The 12,198-nt window shown below is 40.9% G+C and overlaps 1 non-coding gene across 1 annotated transcript; it reads left to right on the forward strand.

Moving 5' to 3' along the window:
• The first annotated feature begins 10,187 nt into the window (after positions 1 to 10,187).
• On the forward strand, positions 10,188 to 10,294 carry LOC136221250 (small nucleolar RNA R71). The gene has a single exon (XR_010685027.1). It is a non-coding gene; the product is annotated as a small nucleolar RNA R71 (small nucleolar RNA).
• The last annotated feature ends 1,904 nt before the right edge of the window (positions 10,295 to 12,198 follow it).

Consider the following 12,198-nt stretch of genomic DNA (forward strand, 5'->3'; position numbering starts at 1 on the left):
AAAGGCCGCCGGTGCAACCAGTGAATAACAACCGCAATGGTGGAGGCAATGACATGCGCTCGATGATGGAGATTCTTGCTCCGCACCATCCCTAAAACTGCAATGGAATCATTGCCCCCACCATTCCGGCCGACACATATGAAATAAAGACGAGCATGATCCAACTAATCTAACAACTTGGTCAATTCGGAGGGGAACCCCATGAAAACCCTAACGAACACTTTGATAAATTTCTTATGTGTGCCGAAACTTCTCAGCAAAACGGGGTTCCGGTTGAGGCCATCCAACTAAAGTTGTTTCCTTTCTCTTTGACAGGACAAGCGTTGGAGTGGTTGCACTTGATGGAGGCGGGATCGATCACGTCATGGGAGGAGCTCGAGAAGGAGTTCCTTTCGTACTACTTCCCGCCTTCCAAGACGGTTAAGTTGAGGAACGATATCACATCCTTTAGGCAACTTGAATACGAGGCCCTCCATTCAGCTTTGGCTAGGTTCCGGAAGTTGCTCCGAAACTGCCCCCACCATGACATCCCTAAGCATGATTTGGTAAGTACCTTCTACCATGGTTTAAATCCCACTAATCGTGCAACTGTTGATTCCGCCGCAGGTGGGGATTTGTTTCGAAAATCGGCAAGCGAGGCTTACGAGCTCATCCACGAATTAGCTAGGAAGAGTGTCCAATGGCAAGAGGATCGGCTTGCCGGACCCTCGCGACATCAAACTTTTGCCGTAGAAGATGAGGCTCCTAAGATCTCCATGAACGAGATGAATAAAAATCTAGACGCCTTAATGGCGCAATTGAGCCTCCAGAATATAGCACAAGTCCTATTGTGCTCACATTGCGGTGGCAACCACCATGGCAAGGATTGTCAAGCCGGAAGTCCTTTCGCCGGCGATGCTGAGAGCGTAAGTTATGTAGGAGGACAACCAAGGTATAATTCTAATCACAACTCCTTTCATAACTCGAATGCTCATCACCACCGTGATAATAATAATAATAGTGGATGGAGACCTCAACACCAACACCCAAGTTTGTCTTATGGCAACAATAAAAAGGTGTTGAAGCCCCCATCCGGATTCCATAATGAGTTCATGGAGCAAGGTTCGGGAAAATTCCCCAATGCCCAAGGAGGACAAAGTCCTCAACCTCCTAGCAATGCGCAAGACTCTACGGTAATTAATCTCCTCAAGGAGATATCTTCCCATCTTGCTGACAATGAAGATTTTTACAGGGATTTGGGACATCAAGTGGCCCAATTAAGTCGCCAACAACAAGAGAGACAACATGGGTTTCTCCCGACTAACACCGAGCAAAGCCCGAGACTCAAGAACTGAGAGACCGCACAAGCAATAACTCTCCGTAGTGGTAAGGGTTTGGAACCATCGGTTCCAAAGGTGACTCCAACCGCTCCAAAGGTAAGTGACGAACCGGAAGTGGTAAGCAACCTCGGTTCGGTTCCAAAACCCACGACTTCCTCGGATAAGAATAAGAATGTGTGTGATCCAATTGGGGCCTACGTACCGAAGCTCCCTTTTCCACAACGACTTAAAAAGGAAAAATTGGACCATCAATATGGCAAGTTTTTGGAAATCTTTAAGAAACTTCACATTAACATTCCGCTTGCGGAGGCATTATAACAAATGCCCACCTATGCGAAGTTTCTTAAGGAAATCCTCGCCAAAAAGAGGAAGTTAGAACAACGAAACGGTAGCGCTTACGGAGGAATGCTCCGCGATTATAACGAATAAACTCCCACCTAAACTCAAGGATTTAGGAAGTTTTTCTATCCCATGCACGATTGGAAATTTTGAGTTTAGTAGAGCTTTATGTGATTTAGGTGCTAGTATCAATCTAATGCCTTTGTCTGTGTTTAGGAAGCTCGGCTTGGGAGAGCCAAAGCCTACCAATATAACGCTTCAATTGGCCGATAGATCCATTGCCCGGCCAAAGGGAGTTGTGGAGGATGTCTTAGTGAAAGTGGACAAGTTCATTTTCCCCGCCGATTTTGTGGTGCTCGACATAGCGGAAGACGATTCGGTACCAATCCTCCTAGGACGACCATTTCTTGCAACGGGTAGGACTCTCATTGATGTCCATGAAGGTAAGCTCATCCTACGGTTGTAAGACGAAGAGGTGGAGTTTAACGTGTACAACTCCATGAAATTCCCGTCTCATACCATGGAGGATTGCAACTTTTTAAATTCTGTAGACTCTATTGATCTTTTTGTTGAGGATTTTTGTGATAGGTCTTCAACGGGAACCTCTTCGGAAATAGATGGTAATGAGCATTTGGATGAGGAGCCATTGAACAAGTCATTTGAGTACTCCTTCGAGATTGAACAATGTCTGTTGGCAAGGAGCCGGTTCGAGGGTTTAGATCGGGATAGCAAAGCGAAATCAAAGTCATCTCTCGAAGAGCCTCCGACTTTGGAACTTAAACCCTTGCCTCCTAATTTAAAATATGTGCTTTTGCAACCTCCTAATTTCTTACCCGTTGTTATATCTTCACTTTTGACAGCGGAAATAGAGGAAGCATTGGTTGCGGTGTTACAAAAACACAAGGGCGCATTTGGATGGACCATTCACGATATTAAAGGAATTATCCCCACCATTTGCACACATCGCATCTTTATGGAGGACAAAGTCAAACCCTCCGTGCAGCCGCAACGACGACTTAACCCCAACATGAAAGAGGTAGTGAAGGCCGAGGTAATCAAACTCCTCGACGCAGGTATAATCTTTCCTATCTCCGATAGTCCGTGGGTTAGTCCGGTCCAATGTGTTCCCAAAAAATGGGGCACTACGGTGATGGAAAATGATCAAGGGGAATTAATTCCCACACGAAAGATAACGGGGTGGTGAGTATGCATTGATTATAGGAAACTTAATGAAGCCACCCGAAAAGATCATTTTCCCTTACCGTTCATTGACCAAATGTTGGAAAGAATGGCGGGACATAAATTCTTTTGTACCATCGATGGCCTGTCCGGCTATATGCAAATCCCTGTTGATCCTTCGGATCAAGAAAAGATGACATTTACTTGTCCATATGGGACATTTGCATATAGGCAGATGCCGTTTGGGCTTTGTAACGCTCTCGCCACCTTTCAACGGTGCATAACGGCTATATTCTCCGAGATGGTTGAGGATTTCATGGAAGTCTTCGTGGACGATTTTTCTATTTTTGGGTCATCCTTCGAAATTTGTTTGAGCAATCTTGATAAAGTCCTTCAACGTTGCGAGGACACTAACCTAGCTCTTAGTTGGGAAAAGTGTCAATTTATGGTTCAAGATTGTATTATTTTAGGACACAAGGTGTCCGGGGAGGGAATCACGGTCGATCCGGCCAAGATTGAGGTGATTGAGAAATTGCCTCCTCCAATCAATGTTAAAGGGATTCGGAGTTTCTTAGGTCATGCGGGGCTTTATAGGCGATTCATTAAAGATTTTTCTAAAATAGCAACCCCCTTGACCCAACTCTTCTTAAAGGATGCGGAATTTAGTTTTTCCTCCGAATGTTTGCTTGCATTTAACATGCTAAAGGAAAAACTAATTAATGCACCCATCATGGTGAAACCCGATTGGAGTCTCCCCTTTGAACTTATGTGTGATGCGAGTGATTTGGCTGTAGGTGCTTGTTTGGGCCAACGGGTGGATAAAATTTTCCGCCCCATTTTTTATGTGAGAAAAACGATCAATGAAGCCCAACAAAACTATTCCATTACGGAAAAAGAGATGCTTGCTGTAGTTTTTGCTTTCGATAAATTTAGATCATATCTCATGTTATCCAAAATTATCGTATACACTGACCACGCAGCTCTCAAGTACCTAATGACTAAGCAGGATGCCAAACCACGATTGATACGGTGGATTCTACTCCTACAAGAATTTGACATCGAAATTAGGGATAAAAAAGGAGTGGAGAATGCCGTAGCCGACCATCTTTTCCGATTACAAAGCGAGCAAGCCGCATCTCCGGAAGTTGTGGAGATCAAGGAGACCTTTCCCGACGAAACTCTCTATGCGGTAACACCTTTACCTTGGTACGCCGATATGGCAAACTTCAAAGCCGGTAATATTCTTCCCCCGCACCTTACTTACGAGAAGCGTAGAAAGTTCTTTCACCACGCAAAGAACTATTTTTGGGAAGAACCTTACTTGTTTAAATCTTGTGCTGATAATATCATTCGTAGGTGCATACCGAAAGAAGAGGTAAATCATGTGTTGCATATTGTCACACCCAAGAGCCGGGGGGCCACTTTGGCCCTAGTCGGACCATGGTAAAGGTTCTACAATGTGGTTTTTATTGGCCTACCTTGTCCAAGGATTCCCAAGACTTCGTCAAATCATGTGACACTTGTCAACGGAGCGGGAACATCTCCCGTAAACATGAAATGCTCCAACAAGGGATCCTAGTTTGCGAACTTTTTGATGTTTGGGGGATAGACTTTATGGGGCCTTTCCCTAAGTCGCATAACAACTCCTACATTCTTGTGGCGGTTGACTATGTCTCCAAATGGGTGGAGGCCGTTGCCTTACCCTCAAACGACTCTAAGGTGGTAGGGAAATTTATAAAGAAAAACATATTTACTCAGTTTGGAACCCCTCGAGCTATCATTAGTGACGGGGGTTCCCACTTTTGCAATCGCCAATTCGACCAACTCTTACAAAAATACGGGGTTGCACACCGAGTCTCCACACCCTACCATCCGCAAACTAGCGGGAAAGTCGAGGTTTCTAACCGCGAACTAAAACGTATCTTAGAAAAAACGGTTAGTTCCTCTAGGAAAGACTGGAGCCTAAAGCTCGATGACGCTCTTTGGGCCTACCGCACGGTGTTTAAAACGCCTATCGGGATGTCTCCTTATCGTTTAGTTTTTGGGAAATCGTGTCATTTACTGGTGGAATTGCAACATAAGGCCTATTGGGCTCTGAAATTTTTAAATTTTGATGTGCATGCCGCGGGGGACCAACGTCTCCTCCAACTCAATACCCTTGATGAACTTCGTCTTTGTTCGTACGAAAATGCCAAGATTTACAAGGAACATACGAAGAAATGGCACGACAAGCACGTGCAAATCAGGGAATTCAACAAAGGAGACCAAGTCCTCCTATATAATTCTCGCCTCCGCCTGTTCCCAGGAAAATTAAAAAGTCGGTGGTCAGGACCGTACACCGTTATTGAGGCCCACTCGTCCGGAGCAGTCGACATCCAAGGTTTCGACAACGCAACCCACTGGGTGAACGGCCACCGTCTGAAAATATACTGTGGAGGCACTTTTCCACAACACGGCGAAGCCACATTCCTCCAAACACTGTAAGCATGCACACATCATGAGAAAGTCGAGCTACTCCGACTCTAAACGTAGCCTCGGTTTGCATTCCTCTAACCCTCTGTCTATATGTATCATATCCGTTTGTTTTCTTTCTTTTTTATCTTCTTCAATTAAAATCAATGAAAAAAAACAAATCCCATACTAATCCAAGTTTCTTACGCGGGGCGTACACACCAGCACGCCCCGCGCAGTTGAGTCTCTGGCACCATTTTGGCAAATCACGCGAAGCGTACTCCCTTTTACGCCCCGCGTGCTCGTCATTCTTTTTGCATACAAATCTCAGAAACTCAAACACGCGGGGCGCCCCTCGTAGTACGTCCCGCGTATTTGAGTCTCTGGCCAAAATGGCTAAAAATGCACCTCCTACGCGGGGCGTCCCCCTGGGCACGCCTCGCGTAGGACCTGACCTTCAAGGGTCCTATTTTTAACACTCCATCTTTATTTTTGTTTTTGTTTTTCTTTTCTTTTGCGACGCCCTTGGAATAGGCGTCATTTTAATAACGCGGAGGGCCGTGCAACCCCGCACTTACCGTTTGTTTTGCACTAACAAAAACAAAAATAAAAAAATTAAATAAACAACAAAATAATTAAACTAATTTATTGATTCTTTAATTTTTCCGACACACTACCCCCTCGGAAATCAATTAAAAGTTCCGTTATTTGTCCTTAGATGTAAAGACATTAATACAAAGGATCGGTTTTAGTAAGAAATTTTAGTCTTAATTCGGAAACTCTAGAATTTATGCAAAGTCTAGGTTCGTACTAAACAAAAGCATTGAGTCCTAACCCACAGGTCATCTCCATAATGAAATTCAAAAAGGCAATAAAAACGGGATAGTTGAAAATTTGACGAGAACTTGAACGTACACAGTTAACCCGAAATTTTGTGAGGTAATTTTGAGCCTAAAAGAGTTCGTACGAGAACTCTATTTCTTTCACAATTTTTCGAGAGCTTTGACTTCACTCGACTCATAGAGTTTGCACCTAATACCGGGTTAAGTACACTTATTTTGGTTAAAATGGCAATAGATGATAAAACGAACCCACTTAGTCTAATTCTTTTTCTAAATTATTTTTCTCGTTCTCATCAACCTCTAGGAAACCCCCTCGAGCCTATTAACCGACTTTTCTTGTTAATACCCTTTTAACAATTAACCCTTTTTCCTCTTGTTTAAATACCAACAAAATCAATTCGCACCCGAAATAAGCCAATGCCTTGATAATTAAGCACCATAAGTTCTCGAGATCGTTTTTGTGCCGCTCTCAAAACAAAAAGAAAAAGAAAAACACAATAAAGAGCAAAAAGGCATTCTCAAGCTCCACCCGAGCAATTTCGAGATTATTTTACGAACCTACTAAGGCCAAAATAAAAGCATGGTGTGATCATCAAATTGGTGTTTAAACTCGAGTTTCAAAAAATTAACCACTAAAAAGCCACCCACATTACAACCCCCTCCGGGTTCATTTTTAATATTGACTAGACCATAACATAGGAGGAAAAACCCGGATGAAAATGCAAACTCAAAGTGACTTCGAGTAAGTGCAAAGAAGAGTGCGAAAACACCGACCCACCAAGATTTGAGTGTAAGAGTGAAATCCCTTGGTGAGGTACTATCGGGTTCTCAAAAGATTATCAACCCTCGTTAATATTGCCTATTAAATTTGATCATGGAGGTTTCAAACAAGTTTTTGTCACTCATTTGTTTGCGTAGGTACTTACCGAAAACTTTGTATAAAACTTTAGCTTCGGAATCACGCACTTGGTAAAACCAACCGACGGTTTGTTTCTTAAGAATCTCAATCCTTTGTCTTTCGATTTCTTTTACTTGAGGACAAGTAAAACTTTAAAGTCCGAGGAGGTTTGATAGGGGCGTTTCGTCCCTATCTTTTAGCATGATTTACGGTTTAGTTTTAGATGAAATAAATAAGTTTAATTGCAAAAATAGAGTGTTTTAAATAAAATAACGAAATAAAAATAAATTCTGTACTTTCGGATAATTTTCCTTATTTTTGATTAATTTAGAAAATAAAACGTCAAGCTAACTCGGCTCTCGAGAATTGTATTTCAGGTACGAACAAGGAGCAAAAATCCTTTGACATACGCGGGGCGTATCACCCTTCACGCGGCGCGTGGAACACTTGGTCAGAAATAATTGCTCAATCCACAGGCACCACGTGGGATCTAGTCACCAATACGCGGGGCGTATCAACCACCACGCAAGGTGTGGAACATGTGTCAGAAATGATAAGCCTAATCCTGAAAGTCAGACTGCATGGTCTCCCTGAGTCAACTACCCTACGCGGGACATACCACCTTACACGCGGGGCGTGTAAGGAAGTTCTTCAATCCAAAAAGCTCAGAAACTTATTTACGCGAGGCGTGCTTCAGCTACACGGTGCGTAAAAGGCCCAATTCAAGCAATAAAATCTCAGAAACTCAAACACGCGAGGCACACCCCAGTCTAAGCGAGGCGTGATTGAGACAATAAGATCTGGATTTGGTCCACATGCAGGAGATTTCTGACGGAATGGGCAATTACGTGGGGCGTACTCCACCATACGCGAGGCGTGTCATGGGAAATCTGCAGAAAATCATGTTCCTCCATGCTTGTATCTTATGAAATTACAACTTTACCCTAGCTTGATGTGTATAAATAAGAGTGACTAGCACTCATTTAGACATCTCATATCTCTTTTCTCTTACACACCTTAGACTTTGTATACATCTTTTGATTCTTAATATAGTTCTTGTTAGATAGTTTGAGATTTTAGTTTACATAGCAATTCTCTTCCACCTTGAGAGCTTGTTCGTTGATCCCGGCATTTCGTCAAAGTTCCGTTCCATCTCCGTTCACCAAGCTCGAAAGTTCCACCTCTAAGTCCTAAGAGACGGCTTTGAGTCCGGTTAGCTAGTTCCGAGGGTGGATTCTTCCCTTTTCACTTGCTAATTAGCTTGCACTCTTCCTATGTACTAGGCTTGGTTGTATTTCACATTTACATTCTTCATATTTATAATTTATGATTTATAATCTCTTTCTCTATATTTGTGTTGATGGTTGCTACTTGTTTTGATACTCGTAATTGATTATTGTGTAGGAGAACGCGATTTCCGACACCATTCGGGCTATCTTTAGGGATTCATATAGGTGTTGCCTTACCGGAAGTGACGCTCCGGAAACCGTAGGAATTGACAAACCACGGAATTTACGGGCCCTAATTTCTGGTCCCAAGCATTAGACACGCCTTGACTAGGAACCACGTAGTCTAAGTACTTCACGGATCGGTCACACTACACGTAGTCGTCATTGCAAGAGTAAAACATTAACCGTTTATATATTGAGAGTCATTATTTGTCATATTTATAACTTATCGCCATCCATATCATTTCGTAGAGTTTTGTTATATAAACTTGTCTCACCCGTAGTTAGGAGTAGTTTGTAGTTGTTCCCCGAATCAACTCAAAGTATTCACCGCTTAGATAACGTATAAAACCGAGTTGTCTAATACTTGTAGTTATAAATCCCGTGGATTCGATACCCGGTCTTAACCGGATTATTACTTGATACGACGGGGTACACTTGCCCCTAAGTAGTGGCGTTTAATAGAGATAGAGCATTTAGAATGATCACATCCATAGTCGTAACGCACTTATCATAATATATATTTCGTCGTAGAAACTCTACCGTACGTTTTACGCCCATCATGAGGAAAATTACTCGACACTATCGAACTACAGTCTTCAGTTAGCGAAATGGATGAAATTCCTTCCCAACTAATTTTCTTTGAAATTAAATCTTTTAAGAACTTTCCATAGTTGGGAATTTGCGTAATCGCATCTATAAATGTCAAATTAATGTGCAAATTTTTAAGTTAACTAAAAACGTTAAAAGTTGTTTGTCATAGTCCTTATTTCGGACTTTGTGTGGAAAAGGTGGTTTGGGTACAAAAGTTTTTGTATTTGAGTTAATTGGTGAACTTTTTTTGTTTAATTTATCTTCTTTGGACTTTGGTAAATCAGTTCCTGGTAAAGTTGAATCTCCGAGCATTTTCGGACCTAAGTAATTTTTCCCTGAACGAAGAGTGATAGCCCTCACATGCTCTTTCAGATTTTCTTCCGTATGGCTGGGAAGACTTCCCTCTTTGCGGGATGGAATTGATTTAGCAATTTGGCCAATTTGAACCTCCAAATTATGGATGCTAGATGAATGGTTTTTAATAAGCTGATCGAATTTATTCTCGATCCGTTTAAAACCATCGTCGTGATTACTTATTTTTCCACTCATAGCATCTATAAATTTGTCGATTTTAGAAGATAAAGTGCTAATCATATCTCTTGATTGATTTTGATAATTATTGGTACGATTTTGATTAGCATTTGCATTATTATTATCTTTCCAGTTAAAGTTAGGATGATTCCTCCATCCAGGATTATAGGTATTAGAATAAGGATTATTAGTTTGGTTTTGCCCTTAGACAAAATTTGTCTGTTCAATCTCGCTCATACCTTCATAATCCACATCCGTTTGGATTGGGTTACCATTAGAATCGCACGGTGCCATAAACCTATCAATTTTGTGCGGCAAGGCAGAAAATTGGGCCTGTAACATCGCAACTGGATCAAGATTCACTATACCTTTAACCGATGATGTGTTCGAGGATGATGGTTTCGCCACTGGTATATGTCCATGATCCGCGGGCCACATATTGCTGTTAATTGCCATTTCCTCCAAAAGTTCTCTTGCTTGGGCAGATGTCTTTTTCATGAATAGCCCTCCCGACATTGCATCTAATGAACCTCTAGTTGTAGGATTTAATCCATTATAAAATGTTTTCATTAAAAGTTCAGCGGACAATTGGTGGTGGGGGCATAAACGTTGAAGTTATTTAAAATGTTCCCAAGCCTCATAAAGAGTTTCATTATCATTTTGAGAAAAAGATGTTAACTCTTTTATGACTCTTGCAGTTTTTGCTAAAGGAAAATATTTCGATAAAAATGCTTGGGCTAATTGCTCCCAAGTTTCAAAAGTTGCACCTGGCATTGAAGTTAACCATTCTTTGGCTCTGTCCTTCAAAGTGAAAGGAAAGAGGCGAAGTTTGATTGCTTCGGCAGTCACATCATTTATTTTAAAAGTGTCACAAATTTCAAGGAAATTTGTCAAGTGGGTGTTAGGATTTTCGTTAGGTAACCCGTAAAATGTTACATTATTTTGCAACATATTAAGCAATGCTGGCTTAATTTCAAATTGGTTTGTGGCGATTCTGGGTCTAACAATACTATTGGTTACACCGGCCACTCCCGGCCTAACGTAATCCATAAGTGTTGCCATAGTTTCTGACTCGGTATTTCTTGTTTTTAATGGAGTTTTATTTTTCTTGTCTTTCTTTTCCTTTTTAATCGTCTTTTCAATTTCTGGGTCTAGCGGTTTTGGTGGAATGCCTGAACTTCGAGAACTGCGCATGAACTTGAAATCTTGCACGAACCGAAACTACCTTCAAAACAGAATTTGAAAAATAAATATGTTAGTAATCTGAAATAAATAAAATATAAAAGTTTGAATAAGTATGTATAAACCTAGATTCGAAATAAAACACGAAAAATCTAAATTTTTGTTAAAAATTTTGGCGTTCCCCGGCAACGGCGCCAAAAACTTGTTGAGCAATTTCCGCAAGTGCACGGTTTCGCTTGTAGTAATAAAAGAGATATCGATCCCCAGGGAACGTTTTTTAACGAAAACTTATTTTAATTCAGTTTGATTTACTTTCAAGGTTTATAATATGGAAAATCGTTTAATTGGATTTGGTTTTGAAATTGATAGAATAAGAATTAGATTAGAGTATGTAGAATGTTAGAAATCAATTCTGTTTTGAGTATGAATTTACAAGACAGAAACGTTTAGTGCTTTAGAAAAGGGAATAAATGTATTCGTTTGCATTAAGCAAAGAAAACAACTTTAAACTTTGTATAAATTATATAAATGTAATAACATAAACTCCTTCAATTAAAAGGCCTTGAACGCAGACAATCCTCCTAACTGGTTTAGATTGCTTCCTTAACCAAATTAATACTTTAATCCAAGATATCAATTTGCCTAAGTGTTCAACAAAGTTTCCTTGTAAAGATTTTGAATTCAACTACGTTTTAATGAAAACACCAGAACTCACTTTGGATCAGTTACAGAAGTGCTACATAAAAATCTATTGAATTGAATAAACTTTATTAGATGAAGTATGAATTTGATACAAGTTTACAGAGAAAAAGAAGCATTGAAGCTTTCGTCGACTTTCAAGCGAACGGGTTGTCGATCCTTTCCTTGAACCTCGATTAGAGTTTGTCAGGCTCCTGGGTCAAATCCTCTACTAAATCTTCTCGCTGAATCTTCGGAATAGAGACGGTTCCTTCTACTACCAGAATGTAAACTAATATAAACAAATCTTAATCTAAATCTAAATGCTACTGTGTTTGTAATTATTTAATAAACAATGTGTGTACATCATATTGCTTTTTACAAAATCGAACTTCTAACTCTGAATTGCTTGACTCAGAATTTCTGCATTAATTCTGTACTAAATCTTCTCTTCAATATCATATCAACTCTGAAATCAACTCTTTATTTATAGATGTTGAGGATTCGTGTCTAAGGAACATGTCTGCTGCGAAGAGGCGTTCTTATCCAATCGAACGGACGCGTTTCGTCGAAAACGAACATGTGCAAATTATGTTTCTTGAAAATCTGAACTTACCGAGAATGTAAATTCTCGGCCGAGAATGGGGGAACAGATATTCAGCCTTCGAAATGATAAAGGGGAGAGTTGGGCAATGCGTGTTGCGACCGAGAATGGAGGATTCTAGGTCGCGACACGG

The sequence above is a fragment of the Euphorbia lathyris genome, chromosome 2, assembly GCF_963576675.1.
Source record: "Euphorbia lathyris chromosome 2, ddEupLath1.1, whole genome shotgun sequence".
NCBI lineage: Eukaryota > Viridiplantae > Streptophyta > Magnoliopsida > Malpighiales > Euphorbiaceae > Euphorbia > Euphorbia lathyris.